The sequence below is a fragment of the Chelonia mydas genome, chromosome 3 (genome assembly GCF_015237465.2).
Source record: "Chelonia mydas isolate rCheMyd1 chromosome 3, rCheMyd1.pri.v2, whole genome shotgun sequence".
Classification (NCBI taxonomy): domain Eukaryota; kingdom Metazoa; phylum Chordata; order Testudines; family Cheloniidae; genus Chelonia; species Chelonia mydas.
Window position 1 is genome coordinate 127,425,296 of NC_057851.1, and position 16,901 is coordinate 127,442,196.

Consider the following 16,901-nt stretch of genomic DNA (forward strand, 5'->3'; position numbering starts at 1 on the left):
TCAACTGGGGCAGGGCTGAACACAATAATGAAGGCAGAACTGATAACATTGGAATCCAAATGGTTCTAAAGGCAGTGCCATCTGGATTTCAACCTGCCAAATGCACATTCCACTATCATCCTACAGCTACTGAGTCTGTAACTGAACTTTCTTTTGCCAGGCCCTCTGAGGTCAAGATATAGTTTAATCAGCTATGGCAGAAGGAGGTGTGCAGAGTCCCCTAGAATAACAGTGGGGACAGAGAATCCATTTACAATAATGTAATCTGGAGGGAATAAGGTCCCTGCTTGTCCATGAAAGTAAAGTCCTGATCTCCAGAAAACCCTGGCATCATGCATCCTGCCAATACATCCAAAGTTGGTGTCCATGAACCCACCTCTGTGGTCCACCAAGGCCTGTGTAATGATGGAGTAGTAGCCCTTGCTGTTTATGTACTCATTTTCTCTTCATGGAGGACAAATTATGGGCACGAGTCCCACTGATAGCCCCAGCACCATTTGGGAAGCCCATTCGCTCAAAGCTGGCAATTATTTCCGCTACATAGTTTATGCTAACAACCTTTGGCTAAACAACCATCCTGATCACTTTGCATACCTCCACAACCACAACTCCCATAGTTGACTTGTCAACATCAAACTGGTTTGCCACAGACCAGAAGCAGCCTCAGGAAACCAGCTTCCAGAAATCCAGAAATAGCAGTGAAACTATAAGTAGGAGGTCTTCCAACGGTGCTGGATCCATGACCTGACTCTGGTAGCAGAGGGCATGCAGACAGCTGTATGTTTTGGCAGGCTAAGGGTACTTCTAATCAAGTGCTGCAGGATGCTCAAATAAATTTGTTAGTCTCTAAGGTGCCACAAGTACTCCTTTTCTTTTTGCGGATACAGACTAACACGGCTGCTACTCTGAAATCTGTCAGGATGGAGAAACAATTTCTCAACAATACACCTGTGCTCTGTAGCACCTTCCGGGACCACACTCAGTACTGCAGGGGTCCTTGCCTTAGTCTGCAAGTTTTGAGCTGCCTCCCTGAAGCAGGGTGGCCTGAGCCATAAGCTCTGTCAGTCTCTAAACAGTTAAATAACAAATTCAGAGTTTGGCTGACTGTGCCTTTAAATGAACAAAACCTCAAAGGCAATGAGTTGCAAGGCTAGAATTCTTTCAGGCATTACAGTGCTATGGCAGAGGCAATTATAACCTGATTGACCTAATGGTGTGCCCAAAAGCTGCAACTTTCTTTGTGTACTGTTGAGTGGCACTTGGAAAAAATGGGCACCTTTTCTACCTTTGCAAACAAAATACATAATTTCTAATTGAACACCTAATCTCCCCTTTTTGCTGCGGTTTATCTATACTAGGGACTTTTTCTAAAAAATTCTCACCATTGCTAGCACTGGTTCAGCTCCACAATGTCAGCAACACGGCGAACCCTTGTGCTGAACGGTTGCTACAGGCATTTTGGATATTGTATTGCTTGAACCTGCTCTGAGCCAGTTTACGTGACACTGTACTGAAAATGGCTAGGACACCCACAATTCCTAACTGCCTTGCAACTCATGTAGTTGTTTGCATCTGTATTTACTTGTACCATTCCTATTTGCTCTCAGTCTGCATAGGAATAAATGACTACACATAGCACAAGGTTGGGGAGGTATTATCTTTTATTGGACCAACTTCTGTTGGTGTGAGAGACAAGCTTTCAAGCCACACAGAGCTCTTCTTCAGGTCTGTGTAGCTGAAAAGCTTGTCTCTTTCACCAGCAGAAGCTGGTTCAATAAAGGATATTACCTCACCTACCTCGTCTCTCTAATATCCTGGGACTGACATGGTTACAACTACGCTACAGAGCACAATGCAGTGGAGGATCAAACCTTTTTCGTTACCCTACCATGATGGAATAGGGCTATTCAGGCAAATGTAGTCTACTGCTGCAAAATAGTGCAAGGCCTACCGGAATCAGAACCCTGCCCCAGGCACACATTACCCACCACCTAAGTTCCCTGTAAGTTGTGTGGCTGTGCAGCAGGCTATCAAGGGCCGCAGAGGCAGGGAGAGGTGCCCCTCTCCCGTCCCAGCCCCGTCCCACTGGGGCTGCTGAGGAGAGGAGCCCCTTCAGCCCCAGGCCCACCGGAGCTGTCATGGCCTGGGGAGAGGTGCCCAACCCCACCCCATGAGAGCTGCTGGGGAGAGGCGCCCCACCCCCAACCAGGCCCAGACCAGCCCCGCTGGAACTGCTGCGGCCCGGGAGAGGCGCCTCTCAACCGGCCCCAAGCTGCTGCAGCAAGAGAGCATTGGGGAGAGACCTCTCTCCCCGCCACAGCCCTGGGGCAGCCTACACCCCAAACCCCTCATCCCCAGCCCCACCCCAGAGCCTTCACCCCTAGCCAGAGCCCTCACCCCCTGCACCCAACCCTCTGCCCCAGCCCTGAGCCCCCTCCTGCACCCTGAACCCCTTATCCCCAGCCCCACCACAGAGTCTGCACCCTCATCCAGAGCCCTCCCCCCATGCTCTAGCCCTGAGCCCCGTCCCACACCCCTCATCCCCGGCCCCACCCGAGAGCCTGCACCCCCAGCCAGAGCCCTCACCTCTCCCCCGCACCCCAGCCCTGAGCCCCCTCCCACACTCCAAACCCCTCAGCCCCACCCCCACCACACATCACCTCCATATTGGTGCACATAACAAAATTCATTCCGCACATGAATGTAAAAAATTAGAGGGAATACTGCCCACCGCTGTTAGAAATCTTCGCATGCCGTAATTACCCTCTCCTCAGAACTAGGGTTGGCAATTTTGGTTGGACATATTCCTGGAGGTTTCATCACATGACATAATCTTTAATTAAAGATTAATCTTTAATTCATGGAGACTCCAGGACACTCCTGGAGGGTTGGCAACTCTACTCAGAACAAGTGTCTAGTTATGCATTTTGAAAATCCCATTACTCTCTTTACATTAATAAAGGGTGAAGCCAACAAAGGAGGAAGTAAAGCTGATCATGTTTATTCCACATGGGTAGATTACTTGTTCTTTTTCTATGGAACAACTGTGTTGGCTTTATTTAAAGCAAAATCTGGCTAGGTACCAACTTCAGCTAAATCACCATATGACAGATATATCCAGCTGCATGCTGGCTGCTAAATGATCCATCCACGGAACTGACCACATGCCAGTCGCTTAGTTCTTTGGGATTAACTGTCCCTTCCATCAAGTTGGTTTAGACTAATGTTGCTGTTCATCATGTAATGCAAATCTTCCCAAGAAAGACACTCATGCTATTGATTACAAAGGATGTCCATTTCAACACCCATTATATAACAAAGGTCAAACCTTGTGTGCAGCACATTTGCTGCATAAACTTGTGAAATATCAGTATCATGAGATAATTCCCAATTGTCACAGAATATTTAAATTCGCAACCTTTATACTAAGTGACATTAAATATCTAGTTTAGCAACATTAAGGGCTCATTTATGCCACTTAAGAAGAGCTGAGCTAGGGAGTGTGAGGGCACGCACTGCCTGAATGTCCACCTGAGACATAATGTCTGAGAAATGCCCAGAGAGAGAGGACATGCCACCGGTGCATTGATTTGAAACATAATGGCTGAGAAGCAGTAGGTGTAGCTGTAGGGAGGGCAGATGCGCTGCCTTATATCAAAAGGTCAGATCCTGGGCCATGCTATGCCCTCCTTGTGCTATTCCTGTGCTGGAATAAGCCACCAAGCTGCCTTAAATGAGCAGTTTAGGATTTCCCTGGTGTGGGGGAATCCCCAGCCAGCAAAGAACCTGCATAGCCAGCTCTACACCTTCTTCTGTTCTCCCCAGCATAGGGGCATGTCTGTGGAAGGAGATTTGACTGGAGCATGCTGCATTCAGGCCTGGTCTACACTAGGAAATTAGGTTGGTATAACTACGTCGCTCAAGGGTGTGAAAAATCCATACCCCTGAGCAATGCAGTTAAACTTACCTAACCCCTGGTGCAGACAACGCTAGGTCAATAGAAGAATTCTCCCATTGACCTAGGTACTAGGTACCACCACTCAGGGAGGTGGAGTACCTATGCTGACAGGAGAACGCCTCATGTTGGTGTAGGTAGTGTCTTCACTAAAGCATTAGAGTGGAGCAGCTGCAGTATTTTAAGTTCACAGACAATCCCCAATGTCCTAACGGTCCCTGGGGTACGTTGCAAACCAGCATAAGTGAGAGCAGCCCTGAAGCTGAGGATTGAGGCCAAAGTCTCTAGAAGCTCTATGAGGAGCACAGTGAGAGCCATCTTTGCTACACCTTTAGGAAGGTGTAGTCAGTACTCACTAGTGCAACAATTCTGCACTATAATTTGGCTGAGATCTCTGCCCCCTGAGCAGCTCCAGATCATGGAGCAATTGCAGGTGTCCTCTGACCAGAGCAGGGTGGGCAAACTTTTTGGCCCGAGGGCCACATCGGCGTTGAGAAACTATATAGAGGGCCAGGTAGGGAAGACTGTGCCTCCCCAAACAGCCTGGCCCTCGCCCCCTATCTGCCCCTCCCTCTTCCCGCCCCTGACTGCCCCCCTCAGAACTCCAGACCCATCCAACCCCCCATGCTCCTTATCCCCTGATTGCCCCCTCCCAGAACCCCCGCCCCTAACTACCCCCCAGGACCCCACCCCCTATCCAACCCCACCGCTCCCTGTACCCTGACTGCCCCGACTCCTAGCCACACCCCTGCCCCCGACAAGCCCCCCGGGACTCCCACACTTATCCAACCGCCCCCTGCTCCCTGTCTCTTGACTGCCCCCGGGACCCCCTGCCCCTTATCCAACCCTCCACTCCCCCCCTCTCCCCTTACCATGCTGCTCAGAGCAGCAGGAGCTCCCAGCCCCGTTGCCCGGCTGGAGCCAGCCATGCCACCTGCGCTGCCCGGCAGGAGCAGCTGGCCAGAACACTGGTGGCACTGTGTGCTGAGGCTTCGGGGGAGGGGGGACAGCAGGGGATGGGCTGGGGGTAGCCTCCCCGGCCAGGAGCTCAGGGGCCAGGCAGGACGGGCCCACAGGACAGGTGTGGCCCACGGGCCGTAGTTTGCCCACCTCTGGCCCAGAGGCTTACACCATGCTTAGTCATTTTCTAAACTGAATGTAGAGCAGAGTTATACAGCATTAAGGGACTATTGTATGGTCAGGATTTGGTCCTTTGGTTTCAAATGCTTCCTTCTAAAGGCAAATTGGCTGTAGGGACATTTGGGAGTTTTTCCACCTAAAATCCTGTCAGTTTACCCTATGTCTCACTAGGGGGCTCTGGCAAAGGTACTTTAGTGTAAACAAGGCCTGCGTTAACCACGTTTCTGAGCAGTTAATTTCCCTTGTTTCTTGAGGAAGAGGTGTTAGTGAGGGGGCATGATTGGAGGGCACCTGTGGGAGGAGAATGATCTGCCACTTTAGCTACCAGCTCTGCCCTCCTCCTGGCCCCACCATGCCCCTGGTAGCATAGGTGTCGACTCCGTGGGTGCTCCGGGGCTGGAGCACCCACGGGGAAAAATTAGTGGGTGCACTGCACCCACTGGCAGCCAAGCTCCCCTCACCTGCCGCCCCACCTCTTCCTCCTCCTCTTCCTCCCCCAAGCATGCTGCGTCCCCACTCTTCCACCTACCTCCCAGCGCTTTCCCCCCGCCGGTGCTGGAAGGGAGCGGGAGGAACGGGAACATGGAGCTCAGGGGAGGAGGCGGGGAAGAGGCGGGGCTGGGGCGGGGACTTTGGGGAAGGGGTTGGAATGGGGGCGGGGCAGGGGTGGGAAGGGGTGGGGCCGGGGAAGAGTGGGGGTTGAGCACCCAGGGGAAAGCAGGGAAGTCGGCGCATATGCCTGGTAGGGCTGGAAGGGCCATGGGAAGAAAGGAAGATGGTAACTGATAGGCTGTGAGGAGTACATCTACCAGCTGGAGGCAGCAAGGGGAATAGCAGGGAGTCACAGGTGTCCTATCCAGTTCAGGGAGCTACTGCCAAGGAAGGGGCTCTACACAGTCCTCTGCAGTACAGGAGTACTGTAGATGTGTGGAATGGCCCATTCACCTCAGTGGGGTGTGCTCAGATGAATTCGGATACCCCAAAGAGATTAACAGACTAACACAATAGCTCCGAGTGGTGTGAAATGACCCATTCATCTCAACTGGAGTTCCCTTCTACCTCAGTTTCAGTTGTGGAATACCATTGTTCAAGGTAATCTCACTATGCACGCTGGTTTTAGAGCAACTGGAATATTAAAATCTTCTTTTTATTGGGGCGGGGGGACAGTATCTGAGCAATGCCTGAACCAAATTACTCCAAACTTGCACCATTGCCCCTGTTGTGGCATACCAATGTCCTAGATAATCTCATTATGCATGTGGATTTTAGAGTACTTTGAAAATTAAAAGGTTTCAGAGTAACAGCCGTGTTAGTCTGTATTCGTAAAAAGAAAAGGAGTACTTGTGGCACCTTAGAGACTAACCAGTTTATTTGAGCATGAGCTTTCGTGAGCTACAGCTCACTTCATCGGATGCATAGCATATCGTGGAAACCATAGCATATCATGTTTCCACGATATGCTATGCATCCGATGAAGTGAGCTGTAGCTCACGAAAGCTCATGCTCAAATAAACTGGTTAGTCTCTAAGGTGCCACAAGTACTCCTTTTTTTTTTTGAAAATTAAAAGATGCTCATAATGCAGGGGGAGGACATATATTGGGAACCTCTTGATCAAATGACCTAAATTAGCACCATACATTCTATCCCAGCCCCTGAATAGCTTTTGAATCATTGCTTCCCCAAAAGGGAAGTGGGTGGCAAAGATTATCCAGGATTGATCCTGAGAGACTAATATCAGAATCAGAGCCATAGTTTGAGCCCCAAATATATATATATATATATATATATATATATATATATATATATATATATATATATATATATATTAAAAAAAGAGCTATCAGTGTTAAATTTGGATGCCATGTGATTTTTTTTTTTTTAGCGGGACTGTATCTCACTCAAACGATTTCAAAAATCTTGACTATTGTTCGTGTGTTTGTTTGTCTGGGTTTTTTTGGGGAGGGAAGATACATTTATGTGGCCTCTTTTTATATTAAAAATCCATGTTCTGTCTAGCCTGAGGGATTTATGCTTTGTCTTTGTCTAGACTAGAGTCGTTGGTCCTGTTATAATTTGAGCTAATTGATCGTAAATGCTAATTATGTTGATAACTGAGGCTTTCCACAAATGTTTGTTCTGGAGCACAAAGTTTTGTGGTTTGCCTGAGGCTTAGACCCCATGTTCTGATACAAACATTTGCAGAGTATCTAGATTAGCATTTACAACCATTTAACAAGCAATTGGCAATCAATTATAACAGGAGGACAAACACTAGTCTAGACAAAGCCTATGATAACAGGAGAACTAGTGAAATGATGACAGCACAAGAGTCAAGAGACAGAAAATTGAGCAATGGAGAGGGGAAGGGATTTTAAATCACACTTTGAAAAATTCTGTTTTGTTTGATTTTGTTAACCTCAATTTAACATCAGTGCCAAATGAATATTTTGGATAAAGGATGCATGGGTGCAATTACTGGGAGGGATGAGAGAGACAAATTTGCCTCCAGATTTTTACTATCCTAAAGATGTCAATGTAGATGCAGGGTTAATGTTGTATTCTCATTCCCGATTCCATTGTAGCATTTTTTAATGTAAATTGAAGGGTTATCTTTGTTAGACAGCCAGCACCACCCAGCCATCCACGAGCCAAACCCTAGTTGCTTGGGCCTAGGAAGAAACTCCCCATATGCGTAGGTTATTTATAACTGATCACTTGCCAAAACTATCTTGAAAGTGTAAGTGTAAGCCAATATCGAGGATTGAAAAGAATGAATTGGGTCTACTTCTGCAGCAGGAGATTGCAGGAAACCTAAGGGTTCTCCCTCTTTGAGGCTATGTCTACACTACAGTTTATGCCAGCATTATTTATGTTGCTCAGGGGTGTGAATAAACCACCCCATCCGAGCGACATAAATTATGCCAGCATAAGTGCTCGGGTGCACAGCACTATGTCAGTGAGTTCTCTCCCCTCCCATCAGCATAGAACATCTTCACCACACACGCTGCAGCAGTATCGGTGTACACACACAAACACACACAGTTTGGCTATAAGTCAGCTAAGTCTAGGGTGTATAGCAAAAATCATCTTGCTAACCCTCCCCAGAAGCTATTTGCACAGTATTGTAACAATGGAGGGTGGGAATTCACGGCTTCCAAGGGAAGTCCCTGCTTCAACTGACTGAAAAAGTTTTGTAATTTTCAAAAAAAACAACAACACCCCCTCCCACCCCGCTCCCCAAAACCAAACCTCTGGTTGCAACTGCCAACATGCTCTGGGCATCACAGTTGTCTGAAAAACATAACAGGTTGTTGTTATAACAACCAGAGACCAGCTGACTGACCTCCCATTTCCTTTTGTCAACCAGCTGCAAGGCTTCTAGGTCAAGCAACAGCCTTGAACTGCACATTGACCACAGTTTACATGATTCCCTTGTGACAGCGTCATATACTTTTTGCCATTTCACTTTACTCAATTATTTGTTTAAACGTCCGAAGTTACACTGCCTGTAACATTTCAGTAGCATGATAGATAGTCTTATGCTTACACTCTCCATCTCCGAGGCAACATCACATCATCACTTTCTGTGCGTACAGTGCAGTGAGATAAAAAGAAAAAAAAGATAGACTAAATTTCAAATCTAGCTACCTAATGGCGCTACCATGAGAGCAGCAACTTTAATAAAAGCTTCTCAGACTTGCATAAGGTGATTCAACAATGCGAGTGTGTTACAAATCTGTTTAAGCATCTGCAAACTCTGCAGTGTCCATTTACAGGGGACTAACCCCAAGTGAACTTGTAGGGTTTTGTCTACACTGCCATTAAAAACCTGCAGCTGACCCGTGCCAGTTTACTTGGGCTCATGGGGCTCGGGCTAAGGAGCAGTTTTGATATAGATGTTCAGGCTTGGGCTGGAGTCCTGGCTCTAGGACCCTGCAAGGGGGGAGGGTGCAGCCTGAGTCAGCTGGCATGGGCCAGCCGCAGATGTCTAATTGCAGTGTAGACATACCCTTGGAAGTTCTGGTTCTACTGAACCTCAACTTCCACAGGGCTAGATTAAGGCAATCTGAGGGCATAAACACACCCTACGTGGAAACCCCATGGCCCTGCCTGCACACTATGGCCCTTCCCTCATACGGAGGCCCCACCCCTTCTTGCGGTTCCAGATGTTGAAGTCACCCATGCAAGAGCTGTCTGTTGGGGGACCTGTCACCACTCCTCTTCAGGCAAGCTTTGTCTGCTCCTCTGCTATCTTCAGTCAGACAGAGGTCTGGTCTTTCACTGAGTAGGAAGGACACCTCTCACACTCATCTGAGCAGGCCACTCTGTGAGGTAGCCTCTGTTGACACCTCCCCATCAGAGCTATAATAGGATGGCAGCAAGGCCTCCCCATCCCCCATGAGCCCTTTGTTGGGGTGTTATTGGTATGGGACTCCTTAGAGCAGCAGGTTTCAGGGTTACGATGAATGGGGCAGGTCACACCCCTTGGAGCCATTGTTTCAAGCAATGTGCACACTCAGACAGGTATCAGTTATATTTGGTCCATGTTTTCAAGGTTTTCTTCATACTCATGAGAGTTGGAAACAATTTTTTTTAATGAAAGTTGAGATTCTGATCTCATCATGAAACTCCAGGAGCTGGGGTCTTAGACACAGACCTACAGAATGTATGACTTACTTTGGCCCTGAATCTCCAAGAAAACTCTGTTGTACCCCACCCTCAAAACAACAACAGCTCTTCACCACTATCAGTACTCCCTCTTCGCTATCACCTACTGCCCCAGGTCCTGTTATCCCTCAGTTCCTACAATGGTAAGTGAATATGCCATAATAATCAGTTATAAGAAAAGAAAACCTGCTGGAGCTATAACAGGAGGTAAGAATACTTACAGCTAGGAGAGAGAGAGAGAGAGATGTCTGGCAGCCAGCTGCAGACTAGAGGGTTGTAGTTTATTGTCTCCACCACATTTAAAGGACCAGCCCCAGAAAGGCAGTCCTTACTCAGGCAAACCTCCCAACGAAGTCATGCAAGGTTGAGCAGCTCTTGGCTGAGTGCTTTTGATGCTCTCAGAAGTCAGTGGGAGATGAGGGTGCTTAGCACCTCCCAGGATCAAATCTCCACTGTCTAAGGCAGTGTTTCTCAAATTCAGCCACCAGGGGCTTTTCTTGAGGCCACAGCCTCTTGGGCAGTGACTGGGGCAGGGGCGCAAAGCAGTACCTCTCCCCCAGGGCCACCAGAAGGGGTTGGGCCCTCCCCGCATCTGGAGCCACAAACGCCATATGAGCATGCAGCCAATTAGTTTCCCACCTTCCCGGCGGTAGTGACGCTTGGGCTTCGGGTTTCAGCCAAGGGCAGCGGGTGGCAGGCTCCAGTCATGGGACTTTGGGCTCTGGCCCTGGACCCCAGCCACATGGCAGTGGGTGCTGACTCTGGGCTCAACCCCACCATTGTCCCTGGTCCCCGTAGCCTCCTCTGGCCCTGGGCTCTGGTCGTGCGCTGGTGGGCTCTGGCACTGGACCCTGGGTTCACAGCCCCCCGCCCCCATTGTCCCTGGACCTCACTGTCTCCCTACCCACCTCCCCATCCAGGGCTGAGTAAGTCTGCTGTGAAAATTGATATTTGTATGGTTGTTAATATCACTTTTCACAGCCTCCCTTGCTAGGAAGTCGGCTATGAAAATTGATATTAACAAACATACAAATATTACTTTTCACAGCAGCAGACTTACTAGCTAGCAAGTCTTTAAAAAAAAAAAAAAGCAACCAAAACCAAAAGAAACAACAAAAGACAAGAATGTGTAAAGCATCTTATTTGTGTTTCTGTTCTGTTTAAGTCCAGTAAAGAATAGAGAACTGTACATTATTTTTATTATTGAGTCTGCAAAAAAACCCTGACATAAATAAATTATAATGATTTGCACATGTGTATGTGCATATTTATTTGTTTTTCCTAAAGCTAATTAAGTATTTTAAGAAAAATTGCCATAGTGGCCACCAGCAAGAGCTGGTAGCCACACTCTGAGGTCACCAAAAAATGTATTGTGAGAACCCCTGGTCTATGGCCAATTGAAAACTTCCAAGTGCTACAAAATATTCTAATTCCAACATTCTTCCCATTCTCCTGGTGAAGGAACATCACATAAAACATTCTGGTTTTGGTCTGAACAGCTGTAGAGAACAGGGAAACAGAATAGTAAAAAGAGAAGGTCTTTGTTTCTGAAAGCAGTTTTGTAGTTCTTCCAAACCAGAAGGTCATGCTTAAATGTCTGCAGCAATAACAAGATGAACACACTTATTCCACATTTTGATTGTTACTATATATAGTGTTACTATATATAGTTAGCTCCTCAGTAGATGGCACTCCGGATTCAAACTGCTGAATAGCCCAATATGCAAATCAGGGCAGGGAAGATCTGCTGCTGAGATTTACCTTATATTTGTTACATGTTATTAATGTTGTTTTTCATAGCTTAGGCATTTGGGAGAGGTTCTGAAAAGCACTGGAGTCAGGCATCACAAGTGTAACTTGACCAGTTAGGTAGGGTGGGTGACTGCTGGCAGTAAAATGACAGATTTGTGTATCTGTTCCAGACAATTGGAGAGATCAGTCTTTGGCAACTCCTGTTTAACTGTTTGTTTAAGAGACTTTCCATAGGGTTTTATATCATAGCTTTGCTACTGTTACCATCTTAATCTGGCCAAGCTATTTTCTTTCTGCTGTTATAACTGGGTAGGCTCACAGAGCATGAAAGTTTGCAATTATTTATATTTACTTATCTTTATTCATCCATCAACCAAAGGCCCAGACAGGATTGGGCCCCATTGTGCTAAATGCTGTACAAACATAGCAAGAGCAGGCTCTATCTCAAAGAATTTGCCATCTGAAAACTCAGGCCTGTAAATTGTTTCATGCAGGTGGACCTCCAACTTTAATGGGGTTCTGCTCAGGCACAGGATCCAACTACATGGAACAAATTGCAGGACCAGGGTCTAAGTAGACAAAGGACATGGAAAAGAGATGCAACATACAAGCAGAGTGATCAGGTCGATGATTTGCAAACATATAAGTTCCACATTTTATGATTTTTAACATTTTTGTTTGTGTTTTTCCCCTCAATTAAATGTACTATGGGAATAAATGTGTATATATTGGGGGTCGGGGGTGAAGGACAGGCGGGGATGATTTAATGGTGTAACTGATCATACTGCAGAATATCTCTGTGACTGTTGTGATACACCAGTCCCTTCTGGATGCTCTGTGTACCACAATCATGGAGGTGCTTGCATATGTAAGGGGACTGTTGTCCCCTTACTAACAGTCAGTGGGGGTGTTTTGGTTGGCTAGCTCCCAGGAGTAAAAGGGGAAGTGTCTATGGGAAATCAGGACCCTGAGACTGATAGTACCCAGGAACAATGGGGAGAGGCCAATGCTCCAGGTCAGCCTGAATGACAGGGTGGGCAGGCTAATCAGAGAGTCAGGAGGCCAGGGAGGTCCCGTCCTCCATGTGAGCTGGAATTGCCTGGGTCAGACAGAGTGGGCCCCAAGCTAAGCTGGGGAGCAGAGTTGTGCCATATCCAGAGGGACCAGAAAAGCAGCCCAGAGAGAGCAGACCCTGTCTTGGGAGCAGAGCTGCAGCCCCAAAGCCAGAGGCACAGCCCAGAGAGAACAGACTTGCCCTGGGAGGAGAGCTGCAGCAACCAGAGCCAGAGGGGCCAGAAAAGCAGCCCAGGAAGCAGGTCAGTGCTGGGAGCAGAGTCACAGAAGCAGCCGGCAGAGCAGACCAGTCCTGGGAGCAGAGCTGCAGCAACCAGAGCCAGAGGGGCCAAAGAAGCAGCCCAGGGAGCCTGAGCCGGAGGCAGAGCAGCAGCAGCAGCAGCAGCAGTGCAGAGACAGAGTGGTGGAGCTGGGGCTGGAGCAGTCTGGAGCTGGGTGCGATGAGCAGCTGGGGAGAGCGAGGGGGACCCTGGGCAGCAGGCCCAGCACAGGGAGACGCCTCAGCCAAGAGGCTCTGCAGGCCAGGCTTGGATCGTAACCCCGACAGGGCGGGGGCAACAGTGGGAAGAAGGGTCCTACCACTTAGAGCCTGAGAGTGTGTGGCCACCACCAGAGCAAGTGTCCAACCCACAGCTTCCCTACAGCACAGCCAGGGCCTGAGAAGAAGGCCTGGGACTTACAAGGAACAGACTGTGAACTGCCCTGACATTCCAGAGACACTGTTTGTGATGTTCCCTGCCACAGAGCAGCTTGATGTGTTTCCTTTAACCTTTCCCATTATTCCTTATTCTTTTTAAAATTAATTGTTGATTAAATAACTTGAATTTGCTTTACATTGTAATGGTCAGTGGGTCAGAGAAGTGCCCATTGCAGAGAGAGTACCCCTGAATGGGGACACCCTAGCCCCTGTCCTAGGTGACCACAACAGGGTTGGGGGTTGAGCCCCCCAGGAATCCTGGGCCCAGCCTTGTTGGGGTTACAAGGACTCTGCCAGACAGGAGAGTGGAAGGGGAGTCCTCAAGGGCAGGGAGGCCACTGGGTAAAGGAAGTGGGAGCGAGGACTCAGATCCTTTCGCTAGCCCACTTCACTGGGGTAGTGCAGAAGCCAGGAAAGTTCCCCACAAAAGCGGGACTATTCCCCCGCTTACACATAGGCACTTTGAGCTCTGTGAGCTCCAGCCATTGGTGGGTTCTCCTCATTACTCCTACGTTTCAAATCAGTAACAGAGGAGAGGATTGCTCTATAGGGCTGGCAAAATAAAGAGTGCAAATAAAGGCACAAGGACTTCACCACTAAAGTAAAGATCAAAACAACAGTTCCTAACTCAGCCCCCAAAGGTAGTCCGCTAACAAGGTAAAATACTCATAACCCCTCTCTACTGACCCCTTACCTGCTGGCCACTGCCCTGTATCCCCCTACTGTGGCTACAGCTGGCCCCTTGCCAGCAGCAAGATGAGTCTTTGCTCAGATCTCATCTTTCACTTCCACCTCTAAACTGCTTTGCTACTCACTCTCCACAAGAAGAAAAGGAGGACTTGTGGCACCTTAGAGACTACGGCTGTTACTCGGAAACCAATTTATTTGAGCGTAAGCTTTCGTGAGGTACAGCTCACTTCATTGGAGCTGTAGCTCACGAAAGCTTATGCTCAAATAAATTGGTTAGTCTCTAAGATGCCACAAGTACTCCTTTTCTTTTTGCGAATACAGACTAACACGGCAGCTACTCTGAAACTCTCCACAAGCCAGCTCCCAGGCTGCTGCCTCCAACCTGCTTCTCCTTCTCACACTACCCTGGTTCTCTGCCAAAGCCAGTCATCTGTGATCTCCAGGATGTGCTTTCTCTAGGGATTATAGAGCCCTCTATTGGCTGGGTGTTGCGAACACAGTGCCCTGCACTGGCTAAATCCCCTCCCTCCAGCTCAGCTGGTCTGGAAGGAAGGAGCCAGAACATTCATTACACTTGGAGCAAGGGCATGGAACGGAGAAAGAGAGGGGCATGGAAAGATAGGGAAAGCAGCAAACAGAGGTGAATTAAGGTCTCCTAAGGCCCTGGGCCAGAGCAAGTGGGGGGCTCCTCCCTGTCCCTTTCGCCTGTGGCCCCGCCCAGAGCCCCACCCCATTCTGCCCCTTCCTCCCACAGCCCTGACCCTGTTCCAGCCACAGTCCTGCCCCATTCCATGCCCCCCCCCACAACCTGTTTGCTCCTTTCTGCCCAAACATCTAATCACACACCTGACACACATGTATTTAATATATTGTGTACAATAAAAAACTTGAGGGTATGAAGGATGGTAAAAGAGCAGCTAAGCACTGTACTGGGCCTCCAGGTCAATTCTTGGCTGAGCCACAAATTTTCTGTGTGACATTGGGCAAGTAATTTAATTAGGGCTGTCAATTAATCGCAGTTAACTCACACAATTAATTCAAAAAATTAATTGCAATAAAAAAAGTAATTGTGATTAATCACAATTTTAATTGCACTGTTAAACAATAGAATACCAATTGAAATTTATTAAATATTTGTGGATGTTTTTCCACATTTTCAAATATATTGATTTCAATTACAACACAGTATACAAAGTAGACAATGCTCACTTTATATTGTTATTTTTTATTACAAATATTTGCACTGTAAATATGGCAAACAAAAGAAATAGTATTTTTCAATTCACCTAATACAAGTACTGTAGTGTAATCTCAAACAAGAAGCGGGAAGCATTATTGCCCGTAAATGTAAACAAACTTTTTTGTCTTAGCGATTGCCTGAACAAGAAGTAGGACTGAGTGGACTTGTAGGCGCTAAAGTTTTACATTGTTTTGTTTTTGAGTGCAGTTATGTAACAAAAAAAAATCTACATTTGTAAGTTGAATTTTCATGATAAAGAGATTGCACTACTGTTCTTGTACTAGGTATTCTGTGGTGTAAGTGAAATCAATATATTTGAAAATGTAGAAAACATTCAAAACTATTTAAATAAATGGTATCCTATTTTTGTTTAACAATGCGATTAATCACAATTTTTTTAATCACGATTAATATTTTTATCGCTTGCTAGCCCTAAATTTAATCTATCCTGTGCCTCTGTTCCCCATCTGTAAAATAGGGATCAAATCCATTAATAACTACAAGATGCTCAGCTATTTCGGTGATGAGATCCAGATAAGCACATAGATAGCAGATGTACCACTGAACACAATTTCAGGACTTCTTCTTTTGCATGGCAAACTTACAAAGCAATATTAAAGGCCAACATCTCCGTTTGTCATCTGCTCTATGGCTTCCAGTGATGCAGAATGATAAGACAGTCATTCCAGAGAAGGATCTTAGAGGATAGCAGTTCACTAGATGTTTCATGGTTTGGATGTCTTCTCCACATTCACATATCAGGCTGTCCTTCATTTTCCATTTGGGTAGCAGATAATTCAATGCCCATATGAGGTTCTGATGCAGTTCACTGTGATCCATATCTTACGTGGCATGATGAAGCCACATGGTTGGTCTGTAGGATCTGTGTGATCAGATCTTGATTCTTGACCCCACTGCTTTCCCAAAGCCTCTGCCACTTGGCTTTTAGTGATAGTCCCAAGGTTTTGAGAGCTTTGACTGCTAATCAGAGGGCGCTCCTGAACTTAACACAGCATGTCAGAGGGTTTCGGAGCTCTTCATAGATGGGCATGTCTGGGTTCATTATTGGGTGGTCATAATCTCATATTATTGCTGCTTCTCTTCAGAGGAATGGTGGTAAAATATGTGCAAGGACAGGGAAACAGATTATCAGTGCTGACTTCAGCACTCCAGTGACAATTCTCATTGCAGTATTCAATTGCACATCAACAAGTTTTGTATGTATGCTACTTGCCCATATTGGCCTGCAATATTCAGCTGCTGAGAAGACAAGGGAAAAGGTAGCTATCCCCAAGATGTCAGCACCTGCTCTCCAACTGGTCCTGGCTAGTTACATAAGAACATAAGAATGGCCATACTGTGTCAGACCAATGGTCTGTCTCGCCCAATATCCTGTCTTCTGTGTTCAGTGACAGATGGTTCAGAGGGAATGAACGGACCAGGGCAATTACTGAGTGAACAATAGTCTAGTCCTAGCTTCTGGCAGTCAGAGGTTTATGGACACTCAGAGCAAGGTGTTGCATCCCTGACCATCATGGCTAATAGCCATTTATAGACTTATCCTCCATGAACTTAGCTAATTTTTTTTAACCCAGTTATACTTTTGGCCTTCACAACATCCCCGAGCAACGAGTTCTGCAGGTTGACTGTGCACTGTGTGAAGAAGTTTATCCTTATGTTTGTT

At 47.2% G+C, this 16,901-nt stretch overlaps 1 long non-coding RNA gene across 1 annotated transcript; it reads left to right on the top strand.

Moving 5' to 3' along the window:
* The first annotated feature begins 4,379 nt into the window (after positions 1 to 4,379).
* On the top strand, positions 4,380 to 15,427 carry LOC122465122. The gene is made up of 3 exons (XR_006289702.1): positions 4,380 to 4,390; positions 5,032 to 5,036; positions 15,282 to 15,427. It is a non-coding gene; the product is annotated as an uncharacterized LOC122465122 (long non-coding RNA).
* The last annotated feature ends 1,474 nt before the right edge of the window (positions 15,428 to 16,901 follow it).